The 16282-nt window shown below is 47.3% G+C and overlaps 1 protein-coding gene across 1 annotated transcript in view; it reads right to left on the reverse strand.

Moving 5' to 3' along the window:
- The window catches only part of MAGI2 (membrane associated guanylate kinase, WW and PDZ domain containing 2), a 1211123-nt gene that overhangs the window by 101471 nt on the left and 1093370 nt on the right, over window positions 1–16282 (reverse strand). The gene's annotated exons all lie outside the window — the stretch shown is intronic.

Here is a 16282-nt window from a genome sequence, read left to right on the forward strand (position 1 = left end):
CTTGGTATGAGAACATCTCACATATTTGTACTATCAAGATGAATCACCGAGAAAGCAATACATAGCAATACATGGGATTGAGTAGTATACAAGGTCATGAACACTGAAAGATTCTACGGTCCATTAGATAAGCACCTGCACTAACCCTGTGTGAGAAACAGTTATGGCACTGGCAATATGATACCAGTTATAGCAAGTTACAGCATGAAGCATTGGTTCAGGACAACAGGTCTGCATTAGCATTGCTGACAACAGTATTGGCATGGATGTGGCTCAGACATGACATTCTGCCTCCCTAAAGATGGTCCCTCCCTTCAAGGGCCAGGTTTGTCAAGATAACATTTGTGGAAGTTTGAAATAAGTCTAGGTGCATTCATATGGGATTGTTCTACCAACTTCCTGTAAGATTCATCAAAGTCCTTCCACCTGACTAGGTAAAAAAGTTTGTTGTGTTTTATTCTAGAATCCGGGATTTCTTCCACTTTATAATGAATATGTCCACCCACCAGCATTGGGTGTGGGGGGTCCCTGTTCTGGATGCCACTGGTCAGGTGGGGGAGCCTTTTTCGGAAGGCTGAAGTGAAATACTGGGTGGATTTGTCTAAGATTCTTGGGAAGCTCAATTTCTATAGTTACTTGGTTGATCAACTTCTTTATAGGAAAAGGTCCTAGGTACCTCTACCCCAATTTTTTGCTAAGTTGTTCTCCCTTAATGTTTTTGGTGGAAATGTATACAAAGTCTCCTGGTTGTAGTTTCCATCATTCAGAGTGTTTTCTGTCTGCAAATTTCTTACAGTCCTCTTTTGCTTTGTCCAAAGTCTTTTGTATGATTCCCAATTGGGAAGTTAAATTAGTCCATCATTCTTCTAGATCTCCTGGCTGTTGGGATCCAGGGGTTGTAGCAAAAGGTAAGGCATTTCCCTCATATCCATGTACTATTTTAAAAGGGGTGGCTCCTGTAGAGCTGTGTATTGAGTTGTTGTATGCATATTTGGCAAAATCAAGAAAATCAATCCAATCATCCTGTTGGTAGTTAATGTAGCATCTTAAAAACTGTTCCAGCACTTGATTTGTGCGTTCTGATTGTCCGTCACTCTCAGGATGGTAGGCGGAGCTAAGACCTTGTTCAATTCTAGTAATTTTGAGAAGCTCCTGCCAGAAGTTGGCAACGAACTGTGGACCTCGGTCGGATATTACTTTATTAGGAAAGGAGTGCAGTTTGACCACGTGTTTTATGAACAGGCTGGCCAGTTTCTTAGCTGCAGGGATTGTAGTACAAGGAATAAAATGAGCCTGTTTTGAAAACAGATCCACTACTAAAATGACTGTGTGTCCTTTCAAGGGGGGAAGATCAGTGATAAAGTCCATTGAAAGCCCATGGTCTAGGAGGAGTTTCTAAGGGCTGTAAGAGTCCAGGGGTTTTTCCCCTCCTAGATTTTCCCATTATACATACTAGGCAGGAGGATACATATTGAGAAATATATTTTCTCATTGCTGGCCACCAAAACTGTCTTTGTATTAAGTGTAGGGTTTTAAGATAGCCAAAATGTCCAGCTGTCTTGGCATCATGACATTGTTGTAAGATTTCTTTCCTTAAACTGGCTGGGATGTATAATTTGCCCATTCTGTACCAGTTGCAATCTTCCTCCTGTTTCAGTTTGGCTTTGAGCACATTTCCCCCCTCCTTTTTAGTTTCAGCTTTTATTCTCTCTCCCCATTCTGAAAGATCAAGTTTAGTGCGGCTTTGTGCTTTCGCATGTTGTGACCGCTCTTCCCAATTGAGCTGGTGAGAAAATTGTATCAATTACCTCCTCCTTCTGGCTGTCATGTTGGGGTATGTGGGAAAGTGTGTCTGCTAGGAAATTTGATCAGCCAGGGAGGTACTTCAACATGAAATTGAATTTGGAAAAGAATTCTGCCCATCTTAACTGTTCGGCGTTCAGTCTACGGGGAGTATGTAACGCTTCTAAGTTTTTGTGATCAGTCCATACTTCAAAAGGAATTGTGGCCCCCTCTAATCAATGTCGCCAGGTGGTGAGTGCAAATTTCACTGCGAAGGATTCCTTCTCCCACATGCTCCAGTTGCGTTCTGTCTCAGAGAATTTTTTAGAAATGTATGTGCAGGGGCACAACTTCCCTTCATTATATACTTGTAAGAAAATGCACCCCCCCCCCATGGCAGTATCGTTTGCATCTACTTGGACCACAAATTTTCGGTTCTCATCAGGGTGCTGTAGAACTGGCTCTGAAATAAACAACTTTTTTAGCTTTTCAAAAGCATCTTGGCACTCTGCAGTCCAATTCAATTTAGCTCTAGGCTTTTCCCCTTGTGCTCCCCTCCCCTTGGTTTTTAGCAAGTCTGTGTGAGAGAGAGCATTTGAGCAAAGTTCTTTATGAAGGGTCTATAAAAGTTAGCAAACCCTAGAAACTATTGCAATTGCCTTCCAGTTTTAGACGGTTCCCACCCCGCTACAACTTGGATTTTTGCCAGGTCCATTTTAAGTCCTTGATGTGAGACCAGTACCCCAAGGAATCCAGATCTTCCTTGTGGAACTCACATTTAGACAATTTTACTGGCAGCTTCTGCTTTTTTAAAGTGGTCAGCACCTTTCTGACCAATTCCACATGGGATTCTTTATCAGCAGAATAAATCAGCACATCATCTAGGTTAAACAACCACTCCTTTGTACAGGTGCTCATGTAGCACTTCATTGATTAAATTCATAAACACACCTGGGGCCCCTTGGAGGCCGAAAGGCATTACGAAGTATTCGAACTTCCCCAGGGGGGTATTAAAGGCAGTCTTCCATTCATCTCCCTCCCTTATTCTTACCCGGAAGAAAGCATCTTTTAAGTCCAACTTCGAGAAGATTTTCCCTTGTGCCATCACACTGAGCAAGTCTCTGATTAGAGGGAGGTGGTACGCATTTGACATACACACAGCACTTATTCCCTGATAATCAGTACACAGTCTCAGCCCCCCATCTTTCTTTTTGCGGAATAACACAGGTGATGCATGGGTGGAGCTGGCAGGGTGGATGAATCCCTGCTCCAGGTTTTTATCAATGAACTCTCTCAGCTCCTTTCTTTCTTCTTGGCTCATAGGGTACAGTTTTCCTTAGGCAACCGTACCCCTGGAATGAGTTCAATAGCACAATCTGTGCTTCTGTGTATGTGTGGGTGGGTGGGAAAGCTCATTAGCTTCTTTTTCATCAAACACTTGTTTTAAATCTTGATATTTGGGGGGGAATGGCTTTTTCCTCTTCAGCGGTCAATAACACAGTTTCTAATGGGGAGGGTGCCTTCTGGCCCCATACTTTAGTCCAGGCATGTTTTGCACAATGATCTCCTTTAAAGATCACCATTCCTGTGGACCATTTGATGTACGGGTCATGGTCTCACAGCCAACGACTTCCCAGTACCAAGGGATATTTGACCACATCACTGACTACATATGTTCGATTCTCCCAATGATCCCCCATGCTCGTTGGGGTAGGCTCAGTTTTATAGGGTGCGTGATTCATACTAGACCCATCCATTTGCTCAAATACTATAGGGTCTTTGAGTTTTATTAGCTCCAGTCCTAGTCCTGTGACCAGGGCTGGTGATATTAAGTCCCGGGAACATCTGGAATCTATTAATGCTTGCACCCATACACAAGTTCCCTTTTTAGGATTCAGTAACATCACAGGCATAAAACAGTATGGCCCCTCTTTCTCTGACCTCTGGTGGTTTGGGCTCCATAGAGACCTGCCATCGGGACCTTTTCACGGCAGGTCTGTCTTATTTCCTGATGGCAGGGTAAAATCCTCCTCTGCTTCTTTTTGTATGGGTTCCTCAGTATTTCCAGGACTCTCATCGGCATCCAAGCTGGTCTCTGGCCTCCCATGTTTCGGAGACAATCTCTGACTCGGTGGTTTAGGGGGGGGCATGGTTTTCAGTGTGCCTTGGCCCCTTCTCTGCGCCGGCCTTACGGGGCATTGTGCTGCGAAATGTCCAACATTCCCATATTGTAAGCATAGTCCTTGTCTCTATCGTAAGTCTCTCTCAGTTCCTGGGATGGGGGGCCTTGGCCCCTGTGGGGTACGTCCCCTGTCTGTGGTGGTTGGCCTCCTCAGCCCCAAATGTTTTTGCATTCTTATGTGTTTCACCACTTGGGTTTTGTTTTCAACCTTGCATGCTAATTGGTTCCAACCTAACAGAGTCTGTGGGTCATCCTGCATTAATGCTCTATCTAGCAGGTCAGCATTCAATCCATTTTGGAAAAGTTCAATTTTAACTCCTTCATGATAGCCCTGAACTTTGGTGGCTAATTGCTTGAATTCAGCAGCATATTCACTTATGGATCTGGACCCCTGTCTTGTGGTTCTGAGCTTTGTTCGAGCCCTTTCTCCCTCTAGTGGGTCTTCAAATTGGGCTCTTAGCACATATACAAAAGCATTTAAGTCATACAGCTCAGGTGCTCCCATGTCATGCAAAGTTACATACCATTCAGTTGCCGCCCCTTTCAGTCGAGGTCCTAAATGGCTCACCTGACTGTGCTCAATGGGAAACCAATGTCCCCAATCTTGGAAAAATTCCATTGCTTGTGCTATAAAAAATCCCAAGTTCCCAGGTTTTCCATCCAACGTGGCTTCTAATTTGAACCATCCTTGCGGCAGTCCCGCCATGGGAGCTCCTGCTCACTAATACACAGCCGGCTGCTGGATTGGGGCCGCTCTGGGGGGTGGCTGAGTATGTCCCTGTGCCAAGAAGGGTATTTGATAGGCTCCATTTGTTCTGTATACCATTGGAGCAGCTTGAGGCACCCCTCTATACTGAGGGTGAAAGGTTTGCACTTGAGCCCTCGGGGCTCCCTGAGGAGGGTATATTGTGGGTTGCAGATGGCCCATTTGTACTCCTGCCCCCATTGGGGTGATGATAGGGGTCCCCTGTGGTTGATCCAATATTCTTCAAGGGGAGTCCCTTGTAGTTGGCCTGGTTGGGGCACCCTCATCCCTGTGGTGTCAACCAATTCTCCTGTACTTGTAGCAAGCGGGACCCTCATTGGCTGAGTCCCCCCTTGTTGGGGCCCCACTCCCCCTTGGGGTGGTAAAATGGGAATCGTCATTACTGTTGGGGGAAGCTTGAGCCTGTACGTTCATTGACACTCTCATCCCCATTGTGGCAATTGGCACCTCTGAGCTGTTCATGACTGGAGTAACAATCAACAGTTGTGCTCTCCCAGATGGACCCATTCCCATTCCCTGGGAGGGTACATTTGGTGCAGTCACTATGGTGGGAGGCAGAGCGGGACTCCCCATTCCAGTAACTACTACTGGAGACTGTGTAGTCGGGGGAATTAGTTGGGCACTCATTAACTGTGTGCGGGAGTCATCAAAAGCGCTCTTCCCCTTTCCGGTGGCACTATCCCTATAGAGTTTATTGATTCTTGGCCAATTTGCAGAGCTCCCCCAGCTCCATTTTCCCTGACTGTGGCAGGGAAGATTTTCCCCCCTGATTCCCCGTGTGCCACTGTCCCTGTCCTCACCAGTCCCTCCAGTGAACTTATGCTCTCTTGCCCTTTGAGGAGGTTTCGCTCCCATTCTTGTTGTATCCTCAAGGCATGGGCTGGTTCCTCCTGGGTCAGATGCATCCCATATCTCATGGTTTGTGGCTTCTGGCCCCCATAGGGATCGCTGGCCCGGCCACAGCCTCTGAGTTACTTGATTCCATGGAGTCCGTCTTGTCCTCGACGGTGTAATCCACCAAAACGCGCTCATTACCAGGGATTAATCCACGGTCCCCATGCATTTGTAAATCCAACAACACCGATTGTGTTGCCTTATCCTGCAGCCCAGGTAGCTGCAGTGTCTGGCCCCAATCCTGGTTGCTTGTCCTGGCCACGGCTCCCAACTCACAGATGTCCAAAGGATCTATTCCTGTTTCAATTGTAACTCCACAATATTCCACGGTGTTGCTAGGGGGTAATCCAGGGTCCCCTGATATTTGTAATTCCTCCATTATTTCTCTCAAGAGGTGATACTCACTGGTCTCGGCCATCCGCAGTTTCATCACACTCCACAGTGTGTGGCCCGCTGGAGCAGCTGCTCCCCTTGCCCTTGGCTCGCCAACATACCCCTCAACCTCGACGAAACATTGAAAGTACATTGTCTCTCCACGGTGTTGCATCCTCTCCTCTGCAGTTATGGATTTGTGAGGGCCCCACCCATGCATGAGTGGTAGATTCCATTGATAGTAGGTAGACCTGGCCTTGGGGACTGCTCCCTGTTCACAATATAGCGGGAGAGTTCCCCTGGCTCCAAGCCCCTCATCTCTGCTACATTGGAGTCCATTAAGTAGTCCAATCTTGTTTCGGTCACAGGTACCAGCTCTCGAGAAGTCCCTCCAGGAGTTGCACCTGTTCCCAGTGGATTGATGGGATCCTCTGGCTCCGTTGGCCCCAGGTCCGGCTCTGACAACGTGAAGCCGGTAGCCATTCTCCAAGGGTAGCAGGTGCAGAGGAAAACGAGTGATTCCTGTCAAAATGTCAGGCTGTGGATGACAGGATATGGCAGACAGATCCCTGTACCATTGCAACGAGAAGTCCAGGCTCTTGGTTAAATGGTTTTATTCAGAAATCAAATCACTTCCATATATATGTCCATAGGATTACTCAGAAGCAAGGAAAACATCTAAGCAGTAAGAGCAAGATTGACAGGAATAGTGATATGTGGAAAAATCCTTCCTCTTAACACACACGTTTGCTCCTTCCCCCCTCCCAACAGTAAACAGGACTTTTGGCGCGAACTTGTCCTGAGAACGCCTTACATATTTGTACTATCAAGTTGAGTCACTGGGAAAGCAAGACATAGCAATACATGGGAGTGAGTATTATACAAGGTCATGAATACTGAAAGATTCTACAGTCCGTTAGATAAGCGCCTGCACTAACCCTGTGAGAGAAACAGTTATGGCTCTGGCAATATGATACCAAGTTATAGCAAGTTACAGCATGAAGCATTGGTTCAGGACAACAGGTCTACATTAGCATTAGCACTGCTGATAACAGCATTGGTATTGGCATGGATGTGGCTCATGTGTATTTCCTGAGGCAACCTCTCCTATGGTCCTATATAAAGAATCACTTAAAAAATGCTTTGCCCCATTTAAAAGAAATTCATATATTTCTTTTTTAAAGCTGCAGAATCTATATTACTTTCTAAGAAACAAAAGCACAAAAATAAAAAAGAAATGATGTTTCCCTTCAATCTTTTTTTACTGAAGGCAGAGAGGAAGACCTAAGGAACGTTTCTCCGGCATGTCTGGGCACTTACTCAGGACTCGCCTCCACGTACCCTGAGGAGAGGCAGCTGCCAGGTCCCAAGGCTTCAGGTGGGCCCCCCGGCCATGGACCCCCTCCTATGCACCAGGCAATGGAGAGGCTTGAAGATAGAAGAAGGATGCACAGGCAGGTGGGAGGGGGCATACAGGCATGGGTGGGAAGGGAAGGATCCTGGTGCTGGGCCTGGCAAGAGGGGTGCCTGGTGGCAGGTAGACATTGTCTACCCAGGGCCCCTCAAAACATGGCACTGGCCCTGCACTTTCTGAACAGGAAAGCTAAGCCATTGGCAGGATAGAAGAAGGCTGAGTCCAGACCAGAACCTTTGTAGTGTTTTCACTCTTAATCTCTCTTTTATTTCTTGCTGTGCCAGTACAAAACATTGTGTGTTTCCATTCATACACACAACTTCTCTTGGAATTCTAGCCTTGGATTCTGTACCTCTCCACCTTAACTAATGATGAATTTTGGTAATTGTACCTTAGCAAGGGGACTTTTAGGTCATCTCATAAAAGATTAGCAAAGGGAAAAGGGACTAGGGTTGCCATGTGCCTGCTGGCACAAGAAAAAAGCATTCTCATCAGCAACAGTGTGACATCACTTCTGGGTCTTCCTGGAAGTGATGTCATACTGTCACTGACAGCCACTCTCCCATGCCCCTGTCTCATGTCCCTGCCAGGCCAGGCAACCCTGCAGGAGACAGTCTGACTCACAATGAGGAGTGGGGTTAGGAGTGAAGGCACATCTTAACTCCCCACCCACCCAGCACATCTACCACCCCCTGACTCCAGGGGACAAACAGATGTTGATGTAACACCCACCTTTCATAAAATCGTACGTGTGTAGGCCTCATATGTGTCGCTGATTTCAGGATTCAAACTGGGACAACAACTACGCATTGCATTTAACCAAAGGCTGCTTTCTACAAGGGGATTCTGCCCCCAGGGAAAGTCGGAAATCCTGCATTTAAGGGGAATGAATCTATAAGAGTCATCATTCCTGCAGCCCTCATAGGAAAATGTTAGCAAGGCACACACAAAAGACGAAACTGAAGTACCAGGAACAGATTCCAGATGTCAGAAACTGCCCAGTTAAATATGTACTCCTATGTACTCATTAGAATATAAACTAATAAATACAACCTCCATGCCCAATTCATGAAACTGTTTCCTACTAACATTAATGTCACCAATCAATGACTGCTACGCTTGGCACTGTGAACGCAACAGCTTGGGTGGCATCTCCCATGAGCACTCTGATTCCCAAATTAGTGCCATCATGGCTGCTTGTTACAGTGACATAATTAGGGCAACACGTAGTTCACCGTGCATTGTCTTGAGTTGCTTTGGGGTTATGCAGCCACGTTGCAATGGCCACGGTATTCGGCAAACATAGTATGCTCTCCTCAGCCTTCTAGGCAAAAGAGCTTCTGCCACTGCATCTTTCAACCTGGGACTTGGGTACATCTAGCCAGGCGGCTCTCAGGAATGCTCTAGCTTTGCATTCCTGCACTGAGCCGTAGGCTGGGCTAGATGGTCTGCAACATCCAGGATCCCAGCTTTGGCTGAGAAAGGCAATCATGTACTTGGTTTATTTATTTCATTTATACCCAGCCTTCCTCCCTGATGGAGACTCAAAGTGGCTTACACCATTCTCTTATCCATTCTGCCCTCCCATTTTATCCTCCCTGTGAGGTATATTAGGCCGAGAGTATATGAATGGCCCAAAGCCACCCAGCAAGTGTCCATGACAAAGTGAGGATTTGAACCTGGGTCTCCCAGGCCCTGCCCTGACCTGGATAGCCCAGGTGAGCCTGATCCCGTCAGACCTCAGAAGCTAAGTAGGGTCAGCCTTGGTTAGTAATTGGATGGGAGACCTCCAAGGAAGACCAGGGTTGCAGAGGCAGGCAATGGCAAACCACCTCTCTTAGTCTCTTGCCATGAAAACCCCACCAGGGGTTGCCATAAGTCAGCTGTGACTTGTGGACACTCTCCACCACTCCCAGATCCTAGTCTGACACTTGACACTGCACCACACTGGCTCTCAATATATAATACCAGTTTTACTGATAAGTGATTGTCATTTAAAGTTTTGAGCACTTCTCTGACCAATGTCACATGGGACACATAATCTGTTGAATAAATCAACACGTCATGAAGATAAACCACCACACCTTTGTATAGGTATTTATGCAAAACTTCATTAATTAAATTCATAAAAAATCCCGAAGCCCCTTGTAATCAGAAAACTTGCAAATTGTCCCAACGGGGTGTTGAAAGCAGTTTTCCAGTCACCCCCCTCCCTTATTTGTACTTGGAAGTACGCATCAACGCTCAGTAAAGTGCGCCACAATGCTCAGTAAGTCCTTAAAGAAAGGGAGGGGGTAGGCATTAGACATCGAAACAGCATTTATTCTTCTATAATCAGTACAAAGTCACCAGTGCGGCATGGGGAGAGCTGGCGGGGTGGATGAATCCTCATGCCAAGTTTTTGTCAATGAAGTCTCTCAGCTCCTCCTGTTCCTCCCGGCTCATAGAGTACAATTTCCCTTTTGGCAGCTTCTGTCCTGGGATGAGTTCAATAGCACAGTCAGTAGCTCGGTGGGGGTGGGGGAAGCTCATTACCTTCTTCCCCCCAAAACACTTGTTTTAAGTCCCGATATTCAGGAGTAATTTGCTCTACTTGTTCTTGAGTTAGTAACACAGCTTCTAGGGGTGTGTGTGTGCTTTTTGGCCCCATTCCTGGGCCCACACATGCCCTTGGCATTTCCCTTCATCAAAATACAATTCTCCCATTTTCCATTTGATATATGGGTCATGGTCCCAAAGCCACCAGATTCCTAGCACAAGTGGGTACTTGGTAGCTGTGCTCACTACAAAAGTTCTGGATTCCCAATGATTTTCCCATGCCCAGCGGGGCTGGTTCAGTTTGATAGCTAGCGGGTTCCCCTTTCATGCGGGACCCATCCATTTGTTCGAACACAACGGGGTGTTCTAGTTCATTTACATTCACCCCCAATCTTGTGACTAGGGTTGGGGCTATCAAAGCCCAAGTGCATCCCAAATCGATTAACGCTTGCACTTGCATGTGAGTAACTAAAGTCACTGGCATGAAAAGCAAGGCCCCTTTTGGTCTCACCTTTGTTGGTGTTGGTTCTTTTTGGACCTGCCGTCGAGACCTTTTCATGGCAGGCCACTTGCGTTTCCCATTGGTGGGGCGGCTTGGTCCTCCTCTCCTTCCGAGCAGGTCTCGTTTGTTGCCTCTGGGGTTTCAATGGCTTCAAGCCCAGTTTCAGTTTTACTCCATCTCTGGAGTGTTCTCTTCGGTGCCACTTTGGCTGGCGATGCCACTTTCCTCGCGGGGCAACTTCTATCCATGAGTTCTCCCCTTCTAGGACATTTGGAAGCAAAGTGGCTGCCACAAACCCACATCCAACTCAGGCTTAGGCTGACCTTCCCCTACCCTGAGGTAAAACTTCTCCTCTTTAAGCCTATGAAGCTGTATACTGGGCTGGGAAGCCTCTGGTAGCATGGTTGATGTTAAGCTTCAACTTTCCTTCTTGTCCCACCCTTAAGAAATATTAAAAATATATTGTCGAAGGCTTTCATGGCCGGAGAACGATGGTTGTTGTAGATTTTTCGGGCTGTATAGCCATGGTCTTGGCATTGTAGTTCCTGATGTTTCGCCAGCAGCTGTGGCTGGCATCTTCAGCGGTAGAGCACCAAAAGACAGAGATCTCTCAGTGTCACAGTGTAGAGAAGATGTTGGCAGGTAATTTATATCTACTCAGGAAGGTGGGTTTGGGCTGAGTCATCCTGTAAGAATTTCCCAGGGTGTGGAATGCTAATGGAGGGAGGCTTCACTGTATCCTGAGGAGGTTCTTTTGCATGTGGATTGGTGCTTGATATGCTAATCTTCTCTGCAGGGCTATTGTGGGATGTAGAGTATTTTGTTAGCCTGGTGTTTTGCAGGACTGGAAACCATGCTCTATTCATTCTTAAAGTCTCTTCTTTCCTGTTGAAATTGTGCTTATGCTTATGAATTTCAATAGCTTTCCTGTGCAATCTGACAAAGTAGTTGGAAGTGTTGTCCAGTATTTTAGTGTCCTGGAATAGGATACTGTGTCCTGTTTGAATTAGGCTATGTTCAGCCACTGCTGATTTTTCAGGTTGTCCAAGTCTGCAGTGTCTTTCATGTTCTTTTATTCTTGTCTGGATGCTACGCTTTGTGGTCCCGATGTAAACTTGTCCAGAGCTGCAGGGAATGCGGTATACTCCTGCAGAGGTGAGGGGGTCTCTACTGTCTTTTGCTGAACATAGCATCTGTTGTATTTTTCTGGTGGGTCTGAATACTGTTTGTAGGTTGTGCTTTTTCATAAGCTTTCCCAGCTGATCAGTGATTCCTTTGATATATGGCAAAAACACTTTTCCTGTGGGAGACTGTTTATTTACAGTAGGTTAAAGTCAAAAGGCAGGTAGGCAGGTGTTTGAACTTAAGCAACAGAAAGGTTTTTATACAGCAACTTCACTGGTGTGAGGCACAAAACATTTGGTTTAACACAAGGTTGCTGGCTTCTTTCAGAGGTTGACACTGCTTCACAAATGTTTCCCTTTTAAAGCACAAACACAGTCGGACTTTCCCTCCTTTCCAGACTTAAGGGTGCTCCACTGAGACAAACCCTTGCTAGATACTGGGCAGGCGTAATAGTTATGAGCTATAATCCTGTTCCTGGCACTGAAGGGGAGACTCCTTTCTACCCACTTCTTTGGCCCACTATAATTCCCAGATCTCTCAAGTCTAAGCAGGAGTTAGTGCTGGTTTTTCCCACTTTAGTCCGAGGACTAACAGTGCTTCACAAACTTTTCTTCCTCACACAGAGGATTCTCTGGCTGACCCTCTCTGGTCAAAAGCCAGGCTCCAACTCCCTTTCACTCCCTTGTTTTCCCTCCAACTCCCAACTGACAGCTTCCCCAACATTCCGTCCCAAACTGCCATTTCCGGCTAGCCACATTGGTGTGTGTGTGTGGGGGGGGGGGGAGGAAACGTCAATCATATGCGTCACAGTGGCCAACTCCTCCGCACTGCAGGCCTAGGCCTTGTCTCCAATGTAAGGCTCTCTCCATCTCATTTTTGGTCCTTTGCTCCCGTTTCCGAGTGTGGCTTTTTGCAACCCCCCCCCCACCTTGTTGCGTTTTTAGGAGCTTCACCACTTGGTCTCAGTTCTCGACCTCACACGCAGATGGATCCATCCTAGCAGGGTTCTGGGGTCGTCTTGCACTAGGGCTTTCGCTACTAAGTCCTCATTCAGCCCAGTTTGGAAGAATTCGATTTTGATCGCTTCAGTCCAATCATGTATTTTGGCTGCATACTGTCAGACTATGGCATCCCAGTTAGCCAGAGTCTGTCTTCCTCCCTTCTGCAAGAAGCCAAGGTCTCTTGATTTCAAAAGGTTTATTTGAAAGACAGCATACAGGCCCAGATGTCCACATTCCAGGACCAAGAAGATCCTGGCTGAGCACAAGGTTTGTTAGGAATGAGTTACAAAAAGAAAGTTGTTACAGATCAAACCCTCCGTTCCCAGCCTCCCCCCAGAGTTCACATTGCTGGGCGCTCTTCTGTGGGAAAGCTGGTCCGTCAAGGTCGACTCTGAAGAAAAACAGATAAGACGCAGCATCCTCTCCCATGGAAAGTGCGGTCACGACATAGCTAGACCTGGAGGGAGAGAAAGACTAAACAACTACCCAAATTAACATGGTGTGACTTAGGTTAAGCTCTCTTAGCATGACAGATCCTGACACATAGTGGTCTGTGCCCTTGTTGGATTGCTTTTAGTTTTGTTCTAGCCCTCCTCTTTCAGAGGATCTTCAAACTGGGCTCTCAGCAGTCGCACGAACTCATCGAGGGTCCACAGCTTGGGTGCATTAACTTCATATAGTGTCACATACCATGTAGCTGCGGGTCCACCTAAGCGTGATCCTAAATGGCTCACCTGGCTATGTTCATTAGGGAAAAGGTGAAAAATCCTTAAAATTCTCTAGGGTTTGCACAATGAAGAATCCTAATTCTTCTGGGTTCCCGTCGAACCTTGCATCAAGCTTGGGCCAACTCGGGTGTAAGCCCCTTGCATGGTGTCCTCCCACTGGACCAGCTTGCATTCCGAGAATCGGGGCTGCAGGGGGAGGTGGTGGAAGAGGCCCTCCCTACCCTCCTGGGGGTGGTGGTAGCGCAGGACCTCTATATGGTAGAGGGATCACCTGTGGCTAGAGCATCGGCAGCTGCCCTCTTGGTTCTCCAATGAAAGGTTATGGGGGAGGGACCCCCTGAGGCGGCAGGCCACACGGTATTCCATATCCTGTTTGTGCCATCTGTATCCCCACTAGCGGTGCTTGGGGTGGGGGAACAGGGGGACATTGTGGTGGTTGTCCCCCCCGGGCAGAAGCAGTGGCAGGCCTACCAGTGTTCCTTGATGTGGTTGACCGACTGATGCCCTCTGAGGGGGTGGACCCATCAGTACACCTTGTCTTGGGGGGCTGACTTGCGTTCCAATCGGTACTCCCTGCAGCGGCCTCATGGATGAAGGTTGCCTTGGTGCTGTGGTGGCCTCCAGGGGTGCAAGTGTCATTGGCCGCTGCGTTTGGAGTACAGGCGCTCCCAGTCCCCTTCAGGGCTGTGGAACAACCTATGGCACCAGCGCCAGAGGTACTTGTAATCCTGTCACCTGTCTGTGTATTGGCGACCTCCCGATGATAGCCTGCTGCAAGGTAGCAGATCTTAACTGTAATCCAACTGTGAAGTAGCAGGAGCTAATTGTAATCCCATCGCCAATCTGACCTGTGGCAACATCCCTGTGCCACTCTGAGGAGTTGATCCTCTCGGGTGCGGTGCAGTGGCCTTTTGTTGGCCATGCTGGATCAGTTGTAATCCCGTTGCTAGTCCATGTTTTGGCAACACTTAGGAACAGCTCGGGGGGGGGGTCAACCCCCTGACCATCCCATCTCGCTTGGGAGCGGTTAGTTCTGATGAGGGTTGCATGGGTGCTGCTTTTTGTGGCCCTGATGCTTGTCCCTTTGCATCAGGTTGTGCTCCCGCTTGGGTCCCAACTCCAGGTGACCCACGCATCATTTCTTGCAAAACTTGCATTAATTGTCCCATGTCCCACCGGAATTCATCCATTTCAGCTCGTATAATCTTTAGCTCTCGGGACTCCATCATCTCCGGGCCTCCACCTGTGGGACTTTGTTGGGGCTCCCGCCCTACACATTCTTGGGGCTCCATCCCAACGCTTTCAGTTTCCCCTAACTGGGGATGTAGAGTGTCAGGCGAAATCTCTTCCAGTGGGGTGACCTCGCCTTGCATTAACACAGTCTTAACATAAAGTTCCAGTGTCATGCTCCATAACAGGTCTATCGGCCTAGCCACCGCTGTGCTGAGCCCATGCACTTCTGCGGGGTCTTCACGAACAAACTCTGTAGATGGTAGAGTTCCATACTCCATGGGCTCCTTTAGTTTGTTGGAGGCTCCCTGTTTATTGGCCTCCCCAAATGCAAAGTACTCTCCCAGGTCAAGGGACTGATGGGGGGGAAATGACTCCCCCCCACCATAACTCTCCCTCGCTGATCCTTTGGGTCGTTGACCATCATGGCACCCACTCTTGGGGAGTAGCAAGGGGCCAGCTTCGATGAGCAGCGCTCCTTTTTTTCTTTTCTCCACGTCCTTCATGTGTTGGGGCAGTGACCACTGCTCTGAGCCCACACATCTCTGCGGGGTCTTGATTCACCAGGTCCTCCTCTCCATTATGGACTCTGGGTATTGATTCAGCAGTAAAATCCCCAGCCATTACGTCTCCCAGCGTTGGAACCAGCTGGGGTTCAAGGACAGGGTGTGATTCTTCCAGCTCCATCGTCCCTGGGTCCACCTCGAACGGCATGATGCTGGCAGCCGAACTCCAGAGGTTTTGGGTCCAGAGGGAAAAAGCACTTTTGCCAAAATGTCAGTCCCTGGCAGTTAGGTTCCTCAAGCCCTCCACAGTTAACATGCAGGTGTTCCAGTCGAAGTAGCTTTATTGAGATCCAAACAGTATAGGTATTCACCCTATGGTGTCAATTGGCAGAAGTGACAATTCAAACAAAGGCATAACTAATTATAGGGAAACTTCCCGCCCTCCCAGGTCCATTGACTTTCTGGCGCGAAACCCCAAAGAGGTAGCATGGGAACAGATTAGTTTAGACTGCATGAAGTACAAAGCACAATATCCCAGTCCCTGGGAAAGTTACAATGTTTGCTGCCAGCAGCTCTCCTCAAGGACACTTGCTAGAAAAGTGAAAGTACATATTTCCAACAGATAAGGGAGGGGCCCACTGGCTCTCCTACAATTCATATCAGAAGTTAAGACACTCTCAGATGATCACACAGAGTTACAGCATATAATTCTGGCAAACAGTACAAAACAGCATTGACCATTATAAAATGCAAAATACAATCATGGCAGGTATGCTCGCATACATGCCACATATTCCTTTCGTGTTTGGTGACATCTGAAGTGTCCATGTTCTATCTTGGGTCCTTAAAGGACTACAAACGTTGATTATGCCATTGTGAAAATATTAATAATGTTTCCTTCTAGGTCTAATGTACCATAAGTTAGGAGTACTTATACTTTACATTTATCCTGCAGAACTATCCTGGGATGGAATGGAAAGCCTAATTCTATTTTGATACCACACTCTTTCAGTGGATGACTAATGAAAGTAATCATGTGTACATTTCATAATGAAATGCAAATCATTTTAGGATGTTTGTTGACTTCCACAAATGAATAATATTAACAGTAGTTTCAAATCACAAAACTGCTATATTTAGCCTTCAAGTAACGCTCGGTGTTGCATACCAAGTTTGCCTGCCCAAACTTTCATGTGATATCTTTTTTTTTGCCATTGCAGCTAGCCAATCATGTCATACAAG

This window comes from Eublepharis macularius, chromosome 9 (assembly GCF_028583425.1).
Source record: "Eublepharis macularius isolate TG4126 chromosome 9, MPM_Emac_v1.0, whole genome shotgun sequence".
NCBI classification, from domain to species: domain Eukaryota; kingdom Metazoa; phylum Chordata; class Lepidosauria; order Squamata; family Eublepharidae; genus Eublepharis; species Eublepharis macularius.